At 50.9% G+C, this 21,731-nt stretch overlaps 1 protein-coding gene across 6 annotated transcripts in view; it reads left to right on the top strand.

Moving 5' to 3' along the window:
• The window catches only part of RREB1 (ras responsive element binding protein 1), a 162,898-nt gene that overhangs the window by 27,497 nt on the left and 113,670 nt on the right, over positions 1-21,731 (top strand). For 3 of the 6 annotated variants that reach the window (XM_055406707.2, XM_055406701.2, XM_055406703.2), the window contains exon 1: positions 15,885-16,331. The exons of 1 other annotated variant lie outside the window; for it this stretch is intronic. The gene's annotated coding sequence lies outside the window, so the exon portion shown is untranslated. Of the gene's footprint in view, positions 1-15,452; positions 15,591-15,884; positions 16,332-21,731 lie in introns of those variants that run through there. 2 more of the 6 variants (XM_055406702.2, XM_088831063.1) reach the window with 2 other exon arrangements.

Raw genomic sequence — 21,731 nt, 5'->3', positions numbered from 1 at the left:
CGGTTTCTCCATTCAGCATCCATGAACACTTTTTAGCTGTTGTGAATCCTGGGTGTCCAAATATGTTTGAGATTCTGCTTTCAGTTCTTCAGGGTATAGATGCAGAAGTGGAATTGCTGGATCAGAGGGTAATTCTATTTTTAAGGTTTTGAGGAACTGCCACACGTTTTCCATCGAGGCGGTTCTATTTTACATGCCCACCAGCAGTGCAAAGGGTTTCCTTCTCTCCACATGCTTGCTGTCTGCTGTCGTCTTCTGGTGTTTGGGTCCCGGGCCTCCTAATGGGAGTGGTTTGGGAGAGTGCTAGGTAATGCGGGTGTTTGATGGTGTGCAGAGCTGAGCCCCGCTCCTGTGTTTCTGTGGGATGGAACAGGCGGGAGGAAAGGCTCCTCACCCTTCCATTCCCTCTGTTTTCCTCCACTCTAGCTGAGCCCTGTGTCTCTCTGGGCAACTGCACGCAAGAGGCCTGTGAACAGGGCTGCTATTAGCTCCGTCCCAGAGGGAGCAGCTTGGACTGGGCTGGGATTCCTTGAAGATCTTTCTTCCAAGCCTGTGGGCAGGAGCAGAAGAACTTTCTTTGACCAGTTGGCTAGGGGGTGTGCTTTCATCAGAAGGCTAACTCACTGCTGACACAGTTTTGAGTTTTACAAAGATATACGGCTCCTCCTGCTGCTTTGTATTGTTTGTATTATTGTTGTTGTTGTTGATTTGGCTTCCCGGGTCTCAGTTGTGGGATGCGGAATTTTAGTTGCGGCTTGTGGGATCTAGTTCCTGGACCAGGAATCAAACCCAGGCCCCCTGCTTGGGGAGAGTGCAGTCTTAGCCGATGGACTACCAGGGAAGTCCCTGCTTTTGAAAAAGATGCTCACCTACCACAAAAGCACTAGTTTTCCAGGGTAAATGGGAAAAATGAAAGACCTGTCTATGGCCAAGTTTATATTTTAAATGGAATGATTATTTTTTGATTATTTTGAAAATTGTGGCTTCAACACCAGATTTCTGGTGTTATAAAATTCTTTGAGATTCTGTAATACAAGGAGATAATACATAAAGTTCAGATGGGTAAGAATAAGTCTAATTAAATTAGTAAACTAACAAAGTAATGCAATTACATAAAACTTGGGAAATAGAAAAAATATATTCCCATCACTCTGACACTATTTCTGTATCATTTTGGTACATTTCTGTTTTGTTTTGCTTACTTAAAAAAATATTTGTAATCATACGTACATAAAGTGTGTCAATAAAGCTTTCCAAAAGGTTTTGTCCATTTACGATGCCAGTAGCAGTTCAACGTGTGAAAACTTCCACTTACTTCATTTCATCCTAGTGGACTTTGAGAATTTCTTTTCCTAATTTAATAGATACAATTTTTTTAACTACTTGGCTTAGTTTATATTTCTTCTGTAAAAAAAAATTATGTTTTCCCTTTTGATTTAATTTTTATTTTGATGGGTTTTTATTTCTATTATTTATTTATTTGGCTGCACATGTTGTGGCATGTGGGATCTAGTTCTCTGACCAGAGATTGAACCCAGAGTCCCCTGCATTGGTAGCAGAGAGCCTTAGCTCTTGGACCACCAGAGAAATACCTTTGCTTTTTAATTTTGACATAGAGAAGGTTCATATTTCTATGTGGTCAAGTTTTCTATGGTCTTTTTTAAATGTCCCTTTTATTTATAATTTTACATTTGTCTAGTCGGACACGACTGAGCGACTGAACTGAACTGAACTGATTCTATTCTTTATTTGTCTATTCTTTATTTCCAAGTTTTAAAACTTCCCCCCCATCCAGAGATATGATACATTTTTTTTTGTCTCTGGAAGTATGACAAATATTGTTTTTAATCTTATTTTTCAGTTTTAAAAATACATCCCTATTTATTTAGTTAATCCACAAGGAATTTATTTGTTATATAGTTTGCGGTGAGAACTTACCTTGACACTTTCCCTAATCAAATGTTCTAACAATGATTAGTTACTGAATAATTCTGTCCTTCTCTGATGGTTACTGGTGCATCCTATCTGTATTCTAGTAAGTGTAACAGACAGATCTATTCCTAGTTTATCTATTCTGTTCTGCTATTAAGTTTTTTCTTGCACAGTCCCCATGCTCTTTTAATTAGAGACTTACGACTTCCCTGGTGGCCCAGTGGGTAAGAACCCACCTGCCAAAGCAGGGGACATGGGTTTGAACCCTGGTGATCCCATGTGCTGCCGGGCAACTAAGCCGGTGCCCCACAAATACCGAGCTCATGTGCTGCAGCGACTAAAGCCCATACACCTGGAGCCCGTGCTCTGCAACAAGAAGCCACCGCAATGAGAAGTCCGTGCACCCCAATGAAGAACAGCCGCTGCCCGCCACAACTAGAGAAAAGCCCACACAAAGCAATGAAGAGCCAGCACAACCAAAAATAAATAAACCTTAAAAAAAAAAGAAAAAAGAAAACATAACTCTTCAGCTCGTAAGCCCCCCGGGGGCGAGGATCCGTGTGCTTTATGTGTTGTATTCAGAGCCTGGGCCACCGGCGGTGCACCCAGTTGCTGGCTGAATGAGTAATGCGTAATGAAGGTCAAGTTTCTTTAGTAACGCAAAGAAGTGACAGAGTCAGTCCACAGACTCTAAAATATCTTATTTTTTGAGTGTGGATTCCACTACTTAGCTGAGGTGTGCATATGAAAACGCATATCTGAAATTGCTAAGTGCATTGCCTCCTAAGAATCAGAGGCACTGAGCAGCGTCATTCCCACGCCCTGTTCACTGTGGAATGACACCCGTGTACTAGACACGACTTTATTTCTTCCTGAGGGAAAGATAGACACGTTGTTTTCAGTGTTTCTGATCATCAGCATCTTTCATGCTATTTAGTTGTGTAATTTACTGCAGCTTAGGAGCACTTAAAAAAATTTTTTTTTGGTGTTGGTTTTGACATTTATTTTTCCTGCATCGGGTCTCAGTTGCGGCACGCAGGATCTCCGTTGCAGAACGTGGGCTCTGAAGTTTGCCATTTGCGGGCTTAGTTGTCCAGTAACATGTGGGCTCTTAGTTCCCTGGCCAGGGATAGAGCCCGAGTTTCAGGCACTGGAAGGCAGATTCTTAACCACTGGACCACCAGAGAAGTCCATTCCTGAGCACTTTTTACAGTTAAAAACTCTCTGCTCCTTTGCCCGGGGGCCACGGGGACCCGACTGGTGAGCAGGCAGACCAGTGGGCAGAGTTATTGGAGGTACCTGCACACTGTCCGTGGGCTCCGCTGACAAATACCATGTGGGGGGCGACTGAAACTGCAGAAATTTTACTTTGTTTCTGCCCACCCTCAATTGAACCCACAAAGGTACACATACTCACTACGTATTGAAGGAGTATTTATTTCACTTATTTGTACTCTGGTTCATGATGAAAGAGTGCTATCTGACAGCGAAATAAATGTTGAACTTGGAGTACATCTTTCTTTTATGGAAAGAATCTGCATCCAGTGACAATAGAGCAGTTTTATTTTTTTCTTCTAATATCTGCCAGGTTGTCTTAAGGCAGAAGGAGAAATGATTGGCCCTTGCTATGGAGGGGTGAAATTCAATCATTTAAAAACTCCATAGGCAATAAACTTACATCTTGGAGGAAGCTAAGTCTAACTTATGACTTTATGACTTAGAAGAGTTATTTGAACTTCCCTGCTATTCTGATATCTCAGAAAAAAGCTTTAATGGTTTAGAAGTATGCTAGCAATGCATCAGTCTGAAACCCAACTGTGAATCAGGACGTCAGCAGCTTTTGGCTTCCGGGCAGCAAACGGAGATGCTGGTCCTTATGCTTGCTTTTCACACATTTCAAGCAATCTTGGTTACCCAGATTCCTAACCATGCAGAGAGTGAGTGAGTGAAAGTTGCTCAGTCGTGTCCGACTCTTTGTGACCCCATGGGCTGTTGCCCACCAGGCTCCTCTGTCCATGGGAATTCTCCAGGCAAGAATACTGGAGTGGATAGCCATTCCCTTCTCCAAGGGATCTTCCCAACCCAGGATCGAACCCAGATCCCACAGTGCAGGTGGATTTTTTACCATCTGAGCCACCGGGGAAGCTCAAGAATACCGGAGTGGGTAACCTATCCTTTCTCCAGGGGATCTTCCCAACCCAGGGATTGAACTGGGGTCTCCTGCATTGCAGGCGAATTCTTTACCAGCTGAACTACCAGGGAAGCCTAATCACTTAGATAAGAAACGATCAGTTAGAAAGGGAAGAGGCGGTTGCTATTGGCATCACGCTGAGTTCAGAAAGAAGTGACAGGACACAGCCTGATAGTGAGCAGGAAAATACCCACAAGCAGACAAAAACCCTCAAACTGGGAGTTACTGTGAAGGCCCGGGGGATGCTAGCAAACAGCTAGGACGTACCTATTCAGATGCGCAGCTCCTTGAAGATGCAAGTCTTGTGGTCTAGTGTGTCTTGTTTATAAACAGTTATCTTTATTTGACAATCCAATAAAATATTTGAAGTTTATGATAGTATCATTTTGTGCAGATATTAACTTTCCCATTTTTCAGAAAAGGGAGAGAAAGCGAGGCAGTGCATAATACATTTTAGGAAAACTTTTGGCTCCAAATGGTTAACCTTTAAAGGGAAAACCATCAAAGCAGAAATAACGCATCCCTCAAGGTATCTGGGTAGCTGAAGTAATAATGCACTGAGCATGACAGAAGTTGTAAAGGTGGCCCATCCCCAAGACACTGCTCAGCTTATCTTAGTGGGAGGATTTCACTGGCTGCTGTACTAAAGGGGATTTGGACATTTGAAATGAGGTCTCGCCACTGCCTCTTGGCTTTCTGTTCTATTTGCCAGTCCCAGGAAGACCTTCCTCCCGCAATTTCCCGAGTTCCCCATCATTTCCAGCCCATCCCCATTGTTCCTTCATATCTGTCCCACCTCTTCGTATTTTGCAAATCATGTTCATTAAGAACCTGCATGGTGAGACTGCCCTGGTGGTCCAGTGGTTAAGACTCCATGCTCCCAATGCAAGGGGCCTGGGCTCAATCCCTGGTGGGGGAACTAGGATCCCTCATGCCTCATGGCACGGCCTGGAAAAAAAAAAAGGAAACTGCACTGTGCCAGCCCTCCACTAAGTGTAAAGGGGGCCTTAGCCATGCCAGGCCCCAACTTCAAGCCTCCCTGGCCCCACTGAGGCTGTGCACCTCCATGCTAAGAATTCGCAGCCTTCTTCACACACTTCCCCTACTTCAACACCCTGATGGAAACTTCATTTGTCCTTGGAGATATCACTTCCTGCAAAAGCCTTTCCTCAGTAAGACAGGTTCTCCCGGTTCATGGGGAGGCTGTGGAGCTGATGGCGTATTTTCTACTCTCCTTCCTCGCCAGGCCCCTGTCATCGCTGGGTCCCTCCTCCCTGCATCTGTCACTTGGGCTGCCGAAACTAAGCCCATGAGGCTGGGGACCGACACAGCAGAAAGGTGCTTTCTCCCCGTCCAGGAGCATGGAAGTCCAGACCACACACACACACACGGCTCATGGGCTCTTACTTACACACACACATGGCTCATGGGCTCTTACACACACACACGGCTCGTGGGCTCTTACACACACACACACGGCTCGTGGGCTCTTACTTACACACACACACATGGCTCGTGGGCTCTTACTTCCACACACACACACACACACGGCTCGTGGGCTCTTACTTCCACACACACACACACATACACGGCTCGTGGGCTCTTACACACACACGGCTCGTGGGCTCTTACTTCCACACACACACACACACACACACACAGCTTGTGGGCTCTTACACACACACACACACAGCTCGTGGGCTCTTACTTACACACACACACACACACACACACACACACACGGCTCATGGGCTCTTACTTCCACACACACACACACACACAGACCCACATGGCTCATGGGCTCTTACACACACACACACACGGCTCGTGGGCTCTTACTTACACACACACACACACACACGGCTCGTGGGCTCTTACTTACACACACACACACACACACACGGCTCGTGGGCTCTTACTTACACACACACACGCGCGCGCACACACACGCACAGGGTACGTGGGCTCTTAGTTCCAACCAGTGATGGAACCCGGGCCCTCGGAGCTGGTAAGCGCAGAGTCGGAACGCCTGGAGCACCAGCAAACTCCCCGATCCCCTCTTCTCGTGAGGACAGCAGTCCTCCTGGATTGGGCCGCCCGATGGCCTCGTCTCGGAGGGCCGCGCGGCCGGGACTCCAGCAGGTGGCTCGGCGGCCTCCTGTCCCGTGGGGCCGCCCCCCGCAGCGCCCCCGGCCCGGCGTGTCTGTCCTCTCGGCCTCCTCCGCGTCCCCCGGCTCCTGCAGCAACGCCAGGGAGCCCCTCACGGGTCATCGGCGCCCCGGCCGCAGGCCCGCCCGCCCCTCCGCGCTGGGCCCGTGTCCGCGGGCCTGCGGTGGAGCCGGCTCCCGCCTGTCGGCAATCCCCCCCAGGTCTCGTCCCCTCCGTGGCTCCAGGGCGTCCACGCTGCCGGCGATTCCGGACTCCTCTCGCCGGGCCTCGGCCTCCCTGGCTCTGCGGTCCGGCCGCCTTCAAAGTCAGAGCCGTGGGACGCCAGCGCCCCCGGCCTGGCCCGGGACTTAGGCTTCCAGCACCTGTCCCGCTTCCCACCTGCCGCGCAGAATGAATTACCGCTCCTTCTCCCCCAAGGCTGATCTGTCTGCCGTCTCTCCTCTGCCACAGACAGCCCTTCACAAGCTGTGTTCTGTAGCATCTCTGTTCTCAGTCTCTGGATCTACGTTCCTTTCCTGTTGACAGAAATGTCTGTGGAGAACAGAAAGGGGTTTGTACCCGAGGATTATGCGAAGGAGGGATGGTTGTAAACCAAGTGAGCAACACTGAAAGCTGGCCATTCCCTTCTTTTCCCAATTAAGTGACAGCACAGACAATAGCGGCCCTTCTGCCAGACCGGTCAAGGGCATTCTCGTCAGACTAGTCAAGACACTCAGGTAGGCATTTTTTATTAGCAAACAATTTAATTCTCTATTGGCCAACAGCAACAGGCATGATGACAGCAAGGGGAGATGGGTCCTGGGGGTCCCGCTTGGCTCTGCCAGGTCCCGGCCAGGCCGGCCCGGGACCTCAGGAATCCGCCTGGGTCCCATCAGCTGTCGGTCGTGGGTGGCAACAGCACCTGCCAGGTTGGAGGACAGAAGACCGAGCAAGACGATCCACACGGGGCCCCTAGAGCAGGGCCTGGCGCATAGTAGGGGGTCCGTCCCTATGAGCTGCTATTCTGTTGCCACGGCTCCTTTCCTTTCTCACCTAACTTCTCAGAGCTTCAGGCCTTCACTTCCTTTTTTTCCAGTGACTCCTTAACCCCTTGCTTTCTGGCCTCTGCCTTCCCCTGTTAAGTCAATTTACTGTCTCAGATCTCAGCCCCTTTTCAGCTACTTGTCTTGATGTGTCTGTGACTTAACACCATTGACCACCTTTCACTGGCAGCTTGCACCCCCCACCCCAAGCCCCAACCACCAGCCTTCTGCTCCTTTGGTTTACTGGGGTTGGTCAGCCTCTAGCCTTTTCCTGCCGGTCCCCTCTGCCCCTCAGATGTCTCTCCAGGCCTTTTTCCTGGGTCTAGTCTCCTCGCGTCTTCCATACGCCATCCCCACTGACGTGTGGACCCACCACCCATTCAGGGTCCCAAACTGAGACCAGGGAGGCAACTTCTTCAAGACTATTCACTCTCCACAACCGCTTGAGACCAAGCCCAGCGGATTCAATTTTCTTTACCATGTCCCACCTCTAGTCTCCGCCTCTCTTACCCCCACCCCCTTTTTTTTTTTAAATCACACTGACAAGAGCTGATGTATTATTAAGAAAGCCCACAAGGGGCTGAAATAAAGCATGGTGTGTTTGGGAGAAGAGACTATTTCTTTATGTTTTATTTTTTTTTTTTAAACAAACAAAAACCAATTATATTTTTAATTTACTTGTGTTGACTTTTGTTTTTGGCCGAGCTGGGTTTCTGTTGCTGCAAGGCTTTCTCCAGTTGTGGTGAGTGGGAAGCTGCTCTGGAGTTGGGGTGCGCGGGCTTCTCGTTGCAGTGGCTTCTCTTGGAGGACCTCAGGCTGTCGGGTGCTCAGGCTTCAGCAGTTCTGATGCATGGGCTGAGGCTGACCCACAACATGTGGAATCTTTCCCGACCAGGGATTGAACCCGTGTCCCCTGCATTGGCAGGCAGATTCTTTATCACTGGACCACCAGGGAAATACCCCTCTTTTTAAAAAAAAAAAAAAAAATTTATTTATTGGGCTGCACCAGGTCTTATGTGCGGCCCATGGGATCTTCGAACTTCATCATGGCATGCAGGATCTTTAGTTTGGGGAGGTGCAGTCCAGTTCCCTGACTAGGGGTCGAACCCAGGCCCCCTGCATTGGGAGCATGGAGTCTCAGCCACTGGACCACCAGGAAGTCCCTGTCTTCATCTTTTTACCTTAACCCCTGTGCTGTCTTGTGTCTACAGATGCTTGAGTGGTTTCCCTTCATTTGACGTCACGCCCCATGGTCAGTGCTGCAGAGGGACTTTTTTCCTTCTCTCCCATATCAAATTGGACAAATTCTATTGCATCTGTGTCCTAATTATGTCTCAAACCAATCCATTCTTCTCTACCTCTACAGCCAGCGACTGATGGAGTCCCTATTATTTCTTAGGTGGGCTCTTCTATTAATTCCCAGCTAGTCTTCCCATCCCAAGTGTTCCAGACCTTTCTCCACGGTCCCACGAGGGAGGCTCTACCTCCTCAAGCTCTTTCAGGGCCTCAGCTCGGGACAGAGTGCAGGTCAGCCACAAGGGGTACACGGAGCTCTCGGCTGTCCAGCCCATGAGCAATTTCTCCAGCTTCATGGCTGGCTGCCTCTGCCCGTCCACTCTGCTCCAGCCAGAGTCAGGGGCTTGCAGTTCAGGAAACTGACTTTGTTTTAGGCCTTTGTGCCCTTGTGCATGGGCTTCCCAGGTGGCGCTAGTGGTAAAGAACCCACCTGCTCATTCAGGAGACCTGAGATGCAGGTTTGACCCCTGGGTGGGAAAGATCCCTTGCAGGAGGGCATGGCAACCCACTCCGGTGTTCTTGCCTGGAGAATCCCATGGACAGAAGAGCCAGGCGGGCTACAGTCCATGGGGTCACAAAGAGTCAGACACGACTCAACAACTTAGTACACACGTATGCCCTTGTGCCTACTGCTCAGCACTCCCTCTGCCTGGAGCACCCTACATGCTCCTCTCTCTTGGCAGGAGGGACACCTCGTGTCTCCTGCGGTTCAGCGGATTGCATCCCCTCATTCCAGGGGCCTTCTCCAATGTCCACGTCCGTCTCCTCCATGGTTTTCTTCCATGGCAGAGCTCTGTGGGTTCCGTTATTCCCACTTCCAGCTTAGTGTCGCTGGCTCTGTCACCCTCCGTCTCCAGTGAGCTTCCACTTCTGACCTTCTCATCAGACACTCATTCTCTCCATTGCCCGGCTGGGGCCCAGGCGTCCTCTCAGCCCTCACTTCTTCACCACCCCCATTCCCACACCAGCTGGCCTCTGTCGGTCCTTCCTCTGAAGTGACTCCTAACCATCTGTTCTCCATTCCTTCCCCAGCTTCCCACCCTAGTTCAGGCCCACATCCCTGAGGTTTGCTGTGGATAGTGTTCAGAGCTCTTTCTGGGCTAGCCTTGGCCTGTTGAGTTTTTTAAAATATATATATTTATTTATTTGGCTGCCCCAGGGCTTCGTTGTGGCACTTGGACTCTGAGTTGTGGCAGATGGGATCTAGTTCCCCGACTAAGGATCAAACCTGGGCCTGCTGCATTGGGAGTGTGGAGTCTTAGCCACTGGACTACCAGGGAAGTCCCCTAGCCTCAGCCCATTGACTTTTGCTCTCATCACCTGCTGCTTTTTAAGTGTTATGATCCAGCCACACTGGAATCCTTCCTGGTCTCTGAAGAGGGTCCATAAGTTGCTGCCACCACGCCTTTCATCTGCTGTTTCTTTTTTGTTTTTATTGGAAGCTAATTATTTTACAATATTATATTGGTTGGTTTTGCCATACATTGACATGAATCCGCCCCGGGTGTACATGAGTTCCCCTTCCCGAACCCCCCTCCCACCTCCCTCCTCCCTTTATCCTCCCTCTGGGTTATCCCCGCATACCAGCCCCGAGCATCCTGTAATATGCATCGAACCTGAACTGGCGATTCGTTTCACATATGATAATATATATGTTTCAATGCCATTCTCCCAAATCATCCCACCCTCACCCTCTCCCACAGAGTCCCAAAGACTGTTCTATACATCTGTATCTCTTTTGTTGTCTCGTATACAGGATTATCATTTGCATCTTTCTAAATTTCATATATATGTGTTAGTATCATCTGCTGTTTCTAATCCCCCTCTCCATCTATGAAATTTCTAACCATTCTCCATGGCTCAACCCCCATTATTTTCTTTTCCGTGAAGCCTTCCCCAATGACTTATTTGAAGTGATCTCTTTTCTCAGAACCTCTGAATTTTGTACCTGTTTAATGGTTCTTATATGTTGGCTTGTGTTTCATCATTATTTCTTATGGATGCAGAGATTAGCTTGTAAACTCTTTTAAGCCATGGATTATAAAATATCCATTTTTGTATCACTTCACTACAGAACATAGTGCAATTTCATGTATGTGTGTGTATATCTGCGGAGAAGGCAATGGCAAGCCACTCCAGTACTCTTGCCTAGAAAATCCCATGGATGGAGGAGCCTGGTGGGCTGCAGTCCGTGGGGTCGCTAGGGGTCGGGCACGACTGAGCGACTTCACTTTCACTTTTCACTTTCACACATTGGAGAAGGAAATGGCAACCCACTCCAGTGTTCTTGCCTGGAGAATCCCAGGGACGGGGGAGCCTGGTGGGCCTCCGTCTATGGGGTCACACAGAGTCGGGCACGACTGAAGTGACTTAGCGGTAGCGGTAGCGGTGTGTATATCTATTTATCTACAAATAGATATAGTTTAGCTTTGTTGAGGTATAACTTACATAATATGCAATTCACCCATTTCAAGCAAACAGTTCAGTGCTTTTACTGTATTCAGAGTTGGTCAACCATCACTGCAGTCAATTTTAGAACATTTTTATCACCCCAAAAGGAAATGCTGTACACATTACAGTCAGTTCCTATTCCCTCCAAACCCTCTGCCCTAGGAACTATGAATCTACTTTCTGTCTCCATAGATTTGCTTATTCTGGACATACCGTATAAACAGAATTAGAACAGTGTTTGTCCTTTCGGGTCTGCCTTATTTCATTGTTGGGCTTCCCTGGTGGCTCAGCTGGTAAAGAATCCACCTGCAATGCGGGAGACCTGGGCTCAATCCCTGGGTTGGGAAGATTCCCCTGGAGAAGGGCATGACTACCCACATCAGTATCCTGAGAATTCCATGGACTGTATAGTCTATGGGGTCTCGAAGAGGCAGACACAACCGAGCAGCTTTCTCTTTATTTCGTTTAGTATGTTTTCAAAATTGATCCATGCTGTAGTGTGTACTTCATTCCTTTTTATTGCTGAATAATATTCCATGCAACACATTTTGTTTATCCACTCATCAGCTGATGGGTATTTGGGTTGTTTCTATTTTTTAGCTGCTGTGGATAATGCTGCCCCGAACATTCGTGAACAAGTTCTTGTGTGGATGTATGTGTTCATTTCTTATGCGGTAGGAGTGGAGTGGTTGGGTCAGACGTAACTCTATACTTGACGTTTTGAGGAACCATCAAGTTGTTTATTTTTTTTTTTTTAATGTATTTTTATTTGGTTGCATCAGATCTTAGTTGCAGCACACAGGACCTTTGCTGCATCTTGTGGGATCTTTTGCTGGGTTCACCCTAAGTGTGGCACCCAGGCTACAGAGCGTGTGGATTTAGTAGTTGGGGCCTTTCCGGCCTAGTTGTTCCTCGGCATCCAACCAGGGATCAAACCTGTGTTCCTTCCATCACAAGGTGGATTCCTAACCACTGGACCACGAGGGGAACTCCCCATCAAAAAGGTGCTTTTCCAAATTGACTATAGCACTTTACATTTCCACCAGCAGTGTGTAAGGAGAATTCTATCTTCCCACTGACAGCACTTGTTATTATCTGCCTTATTTATTACAGCTATCCTAGTGGTTGTGAAGTGGCATCTCATCATGGTTCTTTTTTTTTATTATTGGAAGGATAATGGCTTTATAGAATTTTGTTGCGTTCTGTCAAACCTCAACATGAATCAGCCACAGGTGTACATTATGTCCCCTCCCTGTTGAACCTCCCTCCCTCCTCCCTCCCGATCCCATCCCTTGGGTTGATAGAGCCCCTGTTTGAGTTCCCTGAGTCATACCGCAAATTCCCCTTGGCTGTCTATTTCACACGATAATGTGAGTGTCCCTGTTACTCTCTCCATACGCCCCACCCTCTCCTCCCCTCCCCATGTCCATAAGTCTGGTCTCTATCTCTGTTTCTCCACGGCTGCCCTGCAGATAAAGTCTTCAGTGCCATCTTTCCAGATTCCATATATATGCAACAGTTCTCTTTCCCACTTACTTCACTCTGTATAATAGGCTCTAGGTTCATCCACCTCATTAGAACTGACTCAAATGCATTCCTTTTTATGGCTGAGTAATAGTCCATTGTGTATATGTACCACAACTTCTTTATCCATTCATCTGTCGATGGACATCTAGGTTGCTTCTATACTCGAGCTATTGTAAATAGTGCTGCAGTGAACATTGGGGTACATGTGTCTTTTTCAGTTTGGGTTTTCTCAGTGTCATCGTGGTTTTGATAGCGTGACTCTTTCTCCCTATTAGATGTTCAAAAAATATTTGTTGGATCAAGGATATTTATAGGTAATATGAACAAACAGATCTTTGGACAGCTCATTTGACTTCCAAGTTTATGAATTAGCTAGAAAAGATGAATGCAGAGCTCAGTATCATTTCAAAAGTTACTTTTAGGCTGTTTTCTCAACTAAATAGGTTGCCAGTATTACCTTGGTGATGCTATCGAGGTGATTTGTCCTAAAAGTTCATGTAGGTTTTCAGGTTTGAATGTATTTTACAGAATAAGCTAAATTACAAGCAAAATTCCAAATTTTATATGCTTCCTACTCAAAAACGTACCACTAAGTGGGGAGACCAGGAAAGGTAACTTCTAACTGGGGGCAGGCGGTGGGGCTGGAGAGGAGGCTTATAAAAATGCCATTACTAAAGTTTCTCTAGGTTGAGTTTTCCTCTGTCAACAGCAGACCCTGGGAAACATAACAGGTTCTGAAAACTTAATTTTGATGACTCTGGACATCAGAGAAACAGCCAGCTGAATCAGTTCCCTCTTGGGCAGCTGATTATCTCAAGTCAGAGGTAATGGTGCAACTGCTTTTGCTTGGTTCTAGAGAGTTCTGTCTTGGCCAGAACCCATCCGTTTAATTCATCCCTGGGTCGACACTTCTGTCTGCTGTCCTAAAAATCAGAGATCCACTGAAGGCCACCAATTAAAGGCCTGGGACTGGGTGTACAACTTTGGATGGTGTGCAAGTGTATTCAGAGGAACTGGTGTGGAATAGGGTCGAAGGTCATAGTAAGTAGATAGAAGCCAACTTTATGTCTGTATAACATCATCTTGCTTAACAAGCTCACACTGGAGACACGACTAGTGTTCTCTGCGCCTAGTTGAGAGCCCCCCCCAACCCCCATCGTCTTTAGAATTTGGGGGGTGTGCAGTGTTTGTTTTCTCCAACCACAATCATCCTTATCTGTCTAAAGATGTTTCCAAAGGCTGACAACAGGCCCCTTTCAGAAGCTCGGTAGGAAAAGTATCAACAGGTGGAAACATGTCAGCTGCTCTATGGAGGAAGCACAGCCCAGGCCTGGTTTCTCTGGGATTGGGTGATAACTTAGGCCGCAGCAGCCAGGGCGAAGCTGGTGGCTGGAGCCCTGGAGATGGCGAGCGGCTCAGAGGAGGGCCCCAGCTTTTCAGGGCTGAAACAGGAGCCCTCTGAGAGAAAGAGATATTGCATGTGGCTTCCCTGATGCCTCGGAGGGCGACGAGGATGACACAGCATCAGCTGTGCCATCGCGGGGTGGGGACCCAGGGGGCCGCCCCTTGGGGGCAACGCAGCCCCCGCCGCCGAAGCATCAGTTGTAGAGCGCGGGGAAGGGAAGGTGACAGAGGCCGCGGCAGCGCTGAATGAGTTGGATGGAGAAGGTGCTGCCTGCCGGGGCGGCAGTCCCAGAGCAAGAAGTACTGGGCCCTGGGAGAGAAACAGCCAGGAGTTGGGGGCGGGGTGAAGCGCCAGTTCCTTCATCTCCCGCCCCGTCGTCTGCTTGTCCCACCTGGATGCACAGCGAAGACCGCGTGGGGAGGGAACCGCGCGGGTGGGGCTCGGCCCCCCATCTGCCTCTGAGACCAAGAGCGCCCCTCTTGGCGTCGGGTCAGGGGAACCCCCCACCTCGGCACCCCCCTCCCAGCCTCCGAAGTGCCCCTCTCGCGCCTCCCAGGCGTCGCAGCCTCTTCCCCTCCTCCGTTGAAATAGTGAAACGAACCACTGAGTGAAGTGACGGAGAACCGGGGGCGGGGAGTCGCCCGCAGTGAGGGGCTGGAGTGGCGAGGGGGCGCGGTGGTCCATGAAGGTGGCCGGCCGGCAAAGAGCGCCGCGCAGGTCGCATCGCGCTCGGCCGCCGCCGCCGAGACCCTTCGCCCGGGGATCGGGGGGGCCGGCCCAAGCCCTCCTCCCGCTGGGCCCCCGGGGGCGCCCGAAGAAGGCGTGGGGGCTAACTGGGGTTGCGGTGGGGGTGGGGTGGGCGACTGCAGCGTCCCGCCATCCCGGGGATGGAGACTGCAGTCACCCCGCTAACATCGGGGATGGGGGCTGCGGCGGGGCCCGCGAGCACCCCCCGGTCCCCCGGCCCGAGCGCGGCCGCCGCCGCCGAGACCCTTCCCCGTGGTGGGGGGCGTCCCAAGCCCTCCTCCCCCCGGGTCCCCGGCGGCGCCCGCGGAGGGCGTGGGGGCCAACCTGGGGCTGCGGTGGGGGTGGGGTGGGGGACTGCAGCGTCCCTCCATCCCGGGGATGGAGACTGCAGTCACCCCGCTAAGATCGGGGCGGGGGGCTGCGGCGGGGTCCGCGGTCCACCCCCCCTGCCCCCCGGCCCGAGCGCCGCAGCCGCGCCGCCGCCGCCGCTCAGTAACACGTCCCCAGGAGACGCGCAGGAGCAACACGTGATGTGTCTACTTATCAGGGTGAGAGGGGGAGAGCGGGGCTCCGAGCGTGCGGGCGGGCAAGCGGGGCGGGGGGCCGGGGCGGGGGCCGGGGCGGCGGCCGGGGCGCCGGGGTCGCCAACTCCTCGCCCACCTCCCTCCCCGCGGGGCGAAGCGGAGGTGGGGGGGGGAAGCGACTGCGGAGTTGATGAACTTTGCACATCCAGAAACGCCATTTTGATTCCTTTTCCGGAACAAGTTTGCATCTCTGCTCGATCCCTCCCCGCAGCCCACCGGTCCCCTCGGCGTCCTCGCCCGGGAGCCCCCAGCGCCCTGGCCCGGCCGTGAGTACGCGCCCCCGGGCGTTCCGGCTCGCGGTCCCTCGGGCGGCCGCGAGATGTCCGGGGCTGAGCCGGGAGCGGCGACCTTTCCGAAGAACTTTTGGGGATGTGGGGAGGGTGAGGTCTGCGCAGGGCGCGCCGTACTTTTCGAACTCCGCGTCTCCCCCGGGGGCCGCGAGGACCCGGAGCCACCCCCCAGCGCACCCCACGGCCGCGGCGCGGCGTGCGCTCGGGGGGCCGGCGTGGGATGAGCCGGGCAGCCCTCGCCCCTCGGGCTGCTGCGCGCCGGGCCGCTCCTCCTCCCGGCGTCCTCCCCCTCCTCCCGCCTCCTCCCTCCTCCTCCTCCCCTTCCTCCGCTCCCTTTCCCCTTCCCGAGCCGCCGGCTCTGCCAACCAGCTCCCAGCGCGAGCCGCCGGCCGCAGCGCCCTGCCGCCGGGGGACCTGATGCGCATCCATATTAGCCGTCCGAGCGCAGGAATCCGGCCCGACCCGCGCCGCCGCGCCCGCCGCCGCATTTATTTTTAACCGAGCCCCGCCGGGGGGACTCGGAGGGTGCGCGCCCGGCCGGCCAGAGACATCTTCCCAGCGCAGTTCTCCATCTTCCGCCCTCTCTCTCTCTCTCTCCCCCGACATCCCTCCCCCCCCATGTGGGAGGGGAAACTCTTCTCCTACATACTTTCGAGTCCCTCTCGGGCCGAGAGGAGCGCGGAGATGACGGCTCCCGCCGCCCGCCGCCGCCGCCAGGTATCCGGGGGTGCCACGCTCGGGGGGTGCCACGCTCGGGGGTGGGGGCGGGTGCTCGCCGGGGGTGGGGGGGTACCGCGCGGTGGGAAGCATCCGCCGCACCCTGCGCTGCGGACTTTGATCGTCTCCGGCGGACGGCGCCGGCCCCGGAGGGGGCCCTGCGCCTTCGCCGCTCCCGGCTCGTGGCTGCTGGTCACGCCGACCATCGCGCCCCCCCCAAGCGCCGCGCCCCGGGTGACCGCGCGAGGGGCGGGGGGCGCGTCCGCGCGTATTGTTCTCTGGCCTTTCCGCTGGCGGTGTACGTGTTTTCGTGGGAGCCATCGGTGTGGAGCGGAGCCTGCATCGCGGGGGGGGTTGGGGTGGGGGGGGAGACCTCGGCGCCCGGCGCCGTCACGAGCACAGGAAGGAGGCCGGGAGCATCCGAGGCGGGGCCGCCGGGGCCCGCTTCGCCGCCCAGCTGTGGAGCGCGCTCGGAAACTTTTGTCCGCCGCCCGCTGGACCAATTTTTTTTTTTTTTTTTTTTGCCGAGTTGTGGGGCTTCCCTGCCTCCTCCCATCCCAGCCCCGCAGCGTCTAGCAAGGCCGGGATTGGGGGGAGGGCTGGCGTCCAGGGGCTGGGGGACCCAGTGCGCCCCCCACGCGCCCCCTTCCTCCTCGGCCCGGCCCCCCGCGCCCACCCGCCCCCCAGCTCCCCGCTCGCGGTCTCTTAGGAAACTGCGACCTTAATGGTTGCTAAGGAGCAGGGGAGGTCCTTCCCGTCGCCGGCCCCCTCCCTGGGAGCGGCGCGTTCTCTGGACCGGGCCGAGGGTCGCGTCGAGGATGGGAGGGCTCGCTCCCCGCCGGCCGCCGGGCCCGGGGAGGCGCGTGAGTGCGGGACGCGCTGGTCCAGTCCACTCCTCGGTGGGGCCACTTTGCTTTTCGGACGGGCCGGGGGTCGCGGGGGGGGGCGCGATGTGTGGGTGGGGAGCACCAGAGGACCCCCACCCCGGGCGCGGGGACCGGCAGGCGCGCGGGCCGGTTGACAGGCGCCGCGTGCAACTCGCGTCCCGCGTCCGCGGTGCATCCGTGATGGGTTATAAAAGAGGAGAAAAGTATTTCTCCTTGCTCAGCACATTTGCCCTGCCTGGCTCCTTACTGGTTAGAAGATAGAACGTGAGCCCAGATCCGGACGAGCAGTTCACATTCCATTACGAAATTCTACACGACTTCAGAGCCAGCAGCAGCACACATTCGGGCCACTTTGGAGTTTTTTCGGCTTCTTTTTTGGGGATGGTGGTGGTAGAGAGAGATGGAAAGGCGAATTAAAAAAAAAAAAAACACATCTCTGGGGTATACTGAAAAACCTGTCTGAGGGTTTTCAGCAGCAGAAACATTCACCCCACGCTTGTTTTAGAGTTTAGATTTAAAAGCCAATGGAAATGAAGTTTGCCTGTTGGATAGAGATGCTAGAAATAGCGAGGTGTTTCTGTCTTGAAGAGACTGGAGGTGGTTTCTGCAAAGGCTGCCGAGTCGACTGTTAATGTGCATGCCATGCTTTCCAGATAGTTTTCTTATAGATATGCGGTGGTGTGTGCCTGCGCGCGAGTGTATTCGAATTTAATTGATGTGGAAAGTGGAGAAAAGGGAACTGCAAAGAAAAGGATGGCTTTTGTTTTGTTTTTCCCCACGGCCCTTAAAAGCATCCTTCAGGACTGGTGCCTTCTCTAGCAGGCAGGTATAGTTCTAAGTCCTAATGTAACCCGGAAGTCTTGTTAGAGGCTGAAACCTTGGCTGAAACTTCTTTTTTTTTCCCTCTCGCTTTCTTTTTTTAAATGTGTAGTTCTTTTCTTCCATCGAGAGTCACACAATCACACAAATTATTCAAGTAATTTATGCAAAGGTGAGTCACTAATTTTAGTTGTTATTCCCCCCTCCATCTTTTACCTTTGCCCTTTGGAGGAGACTTCTGGGTATCCTCTCATGGATCTTGCTTTGATGTGTTTTGGGCTTTGGTTACACTGATGAATTAAACATTTGAATGGCTTTTATCAAGTTTTAAATGTGTGAAAAAGCACCTTCCTTCCCACCCCACCCCCCCTTTACAAAAGAAAGGGAGAGCCCTTTGATTTGTTATGTGTTTACCTTGTGCTTCGTTTTAGGTTGTTAATGAACTTGCACTGTTTTATTATTCTTAAAAATACTGCCAAACAGGTTGCATTTTAGGATGTTTTGTTTTTAAAGAGGATTTGTTGGTTATGTGATACTCTTAAGAAAATGCTGCTGACCTTTTCTGTTACATGGCATATCATTCTCTGGGTTTTTCTGGATATCACTTTGGTTCTCATCAGAAACTCAGAGCCTGGGCCCTTACGGCAGACAGGCGTTTGTTGTCTGATGGGAAGATGGGTCTGACTCAGCTGGCACAGGTGGGGCATCCATTCCTAACTGTTTGCATCATCTCACAAATGACCTTTTGATGGAAGGGTCTTTTATTTTAGACTTCTTCAGGCAGGCTCCCGAGATCTCATTTGTAGGACACATTCTGTATCCACCATAGGGGCAGAATGTTGAAGGAGGAAAATAAGGCTACTGAGCCAGTCTGCATCAGCCCGTCAGCAGTTGTTGATGGATTCCTTGCTGTGTGCCGGGCCCTATACAGTTGCCATTGTGTGGTTGCATTTTTACCCAATTTTGAACTGCTGTGCTAGTCCACTTCCTAAAATCAGTTTGGAAATCTTTGCTGGTTGTGTTATGTTCAGTTGTTACCATCATTTATTACCTTCAGTGAGGGACGTTTCCTGGTTAATGAAATTAAGAAAAAAGTCTACCCTTTGGGGGGGTTTTGTACGGCATAATTAATATAAATTTAACTCCTGCAGAAAATTGATTAAAAGTGCTCACTCAAAGTAGTCAGAAGTGAATCCTTTTGATGTTTCTATTCATTATTCTTCTGAAAAGTAGGTGGTGCTTAAAAGGTCATAGGATAAGGGTTGCTAAGCAGCTAAACAGAAGGATGCTAAAATTAACCAAAGCATTTTTGAAAGGGAGTCCTCCCCTGTTTTACATTATTTAACTAGATTTAATTAATTTTTGAATCCTTCATGTCCTTTGGCCTAGGAAAGTAGGATGTTAAGTTTGTTTTGTTTTTGTTATCATATTTAATCTCTCTTTTGTAAGTGTCTTTTTATTGAAGTTCATGCTCTGACCAGACCTGGTGTCAGATGGCAGCTTGTCTGGGTGAACGTCTTGTCTGTTAACCTGTGTGTTCAGATTAAATCCTCGCTTCCCTAGGAAAGGTGTGTGTAACATCACCTTATTTCATTTATTAATAACAGATGGCTTAGTGTGAAAACATAACTAATCCGTGAAGTGATGTCTTATTTTGCTCTTTACTAAACAGGTTTGTGTTTGGAAGCTAGAAATGCAATAGACAATCAGCAGGACGAAGGCAGTAGAGCCTCCCCTGACCCAGGACAATGGTCTTCTTCCCCTTTTCTGCTATTAGATTAAGTTTTGATAGAGCACCTTCTTTTCACTCCACCTCCCCATCTCAGTTTATTTCAGCCCCTTTTTGAAAATAATTCCATTAGATGTAGAGTATCTTTGAGAGTAAGTGTTCAAAAGCAACACTTGAAGGATTTTGGAGTTTTTCAGTGAGAAAAAAAAGGGTTGCAATCTAACCAAAGCCATGGTTGGTAACCATCTCTTGGCTGAAAAGCAAGATCACTGTAGCTCAGAAATTTCCCTGTCTCAAGGTTACTTGCGTCCATCTGACCTGCCAAACAGGCAAAGTTGAGTAATGTTTTTTATATCCAAATACAATGAAGAAATTAGATGGGTTTTCTTGGGAGGGGCAAGGTTAGAGTTTTCTGTCTGTCTTTTAGACTTAGAAAGTGGATTCTGAGTAGAAATAGCCATGGCTGTCTTCAAAAAGCAGGGGCCAGCCTGTGATCTCCATACCCTGGGGGGCCTACCTATAAACCAGAGGGCACAGGTGTACCCTCTGAAGCAAGAGGGAGGCATGCACTGTGCCTTCTGAAATGCATCACTTATGTTTAATTTCCCCCGCGCCCAAGGAAGGCAGGATACAGAGAGGAAAACCATCTGCAGGGTTGTCTTGATGACCGAAGTGGAAGAGTGGGGAAGATGGGGCGGGAGGGTGATGGGCTGTTTCCTTTTCTGTTCGCTGTCCTCTGGGACAGGGTCACCTGCTGTGCTGGTCTCCGTTTCCCTCGTCACCTTCCCTGGGTGTTGTAGGAAGGGCAGCTGAGAGTAGCTGGCAGTGGTTGGTGGAGGCCGGGGGCGGGGGTGGGGAGGGGAGGGATGCCCCGGAGGAGACGCAGGGAGCTGGCCCTGCAGCGACTGGTGCATCTTGTTTTGGATGGTACTCTGGGTACAGGTGAGCCAGTCTGCCCATCAGTAAAGGTGGCTGCCAGTGAATAGGTGCTTAGACAAAAGAAGTGGGAGAGGGTGGAGACTGTTTGTTCAGTGTGATTCAAGCAAGCAGTGCTAATAGAATTTGAAAGCCTCTGTGAAGTCCCTGAGTCTGGGTACGGGCGGTCCGGCGGGATTCACCTGAGGCCTTTTCAGACTCGCGAGGGCGGGTGGTCCTGATGGGGGTGAGAAGGCCCAGGCAAAAGCCCCACATTCTTTGTCAGCCAGCCAGACGGGCGGAGCAAACGTCTCAGTGGGGTAATTAGATAAAGCTTTTAAATGGCTCTATTTGTTTTTTCCCCTGGCTGGTTTGATATCTCATCTCTTCTCCCCGCTTTCAGAAGCTGCGGGGTAAGACGGTCCTAAGAATGTTGGAGGCTCTTCGTGGTTTCGTTACTTGGGACATTTCATTTTTCGTTAGGGCGGACCCTGGACAAAGTGAACTTCACCCTGCTTTTGTGGAGGCCTTGAACAAAGATTTTAATTTTATCCTCAGAGCGGGAGCGGCACAGTGTGAGGGCTGGGTGGGTGTATTAACCCATTTTCCAGCTGTGCCAACCTCCACCCGGTGGCTGGTAATAAATCAAGCCCAGGACCTAGAACTCCCAGCTCCAGCCTCACTCCAAACAACACCTGCTTTTTCAAGTCAGCTTGGCCTCAGAAGACAGAGCATCAAATATACAGGGCCTGTTTATCTCTGTGTGTGTGCTTTTTAAATGAGACCAGATACTTCGACAACAGTTCTGTGGTTGAATGCGAAGATGTAAGGCAATTAAAAAAAAACTTTTTTAGCCTTTGGCAGCGTTTTTCTTGATGAACATGATTATAGATTTTTTTTTCAGTAGGTTTTCTACCTCGTGAGATCATCGTAAGGATAAAATAAATGTTTCAGAAAGTCAGAATCTATATATGGAAGAAAGTGGTGTATTTTGAGCTCAGGAAGCTTTGTGGGTATCCACTCTGGATTTCCTTTCCAGAATTGTGCACA

Source organism: Moschus berezovskii, chromosome 23, assembly GCF_049115385.1.
Source record: "Moschus berezovskii isolate FMDL1 chromosome 23, NW_MosBer_1.0, whole genome shotgun sequence".
Classification (NCBI taxonomy): Eukaryota; Metazoa; Chordata; class Mammalia; order Artiodactyla; family Moschidae; genus Moschus; species Moschus berezovskii.
This window is presented reverse-complemented; position numbering and strand designations above follow the sequence as displayed.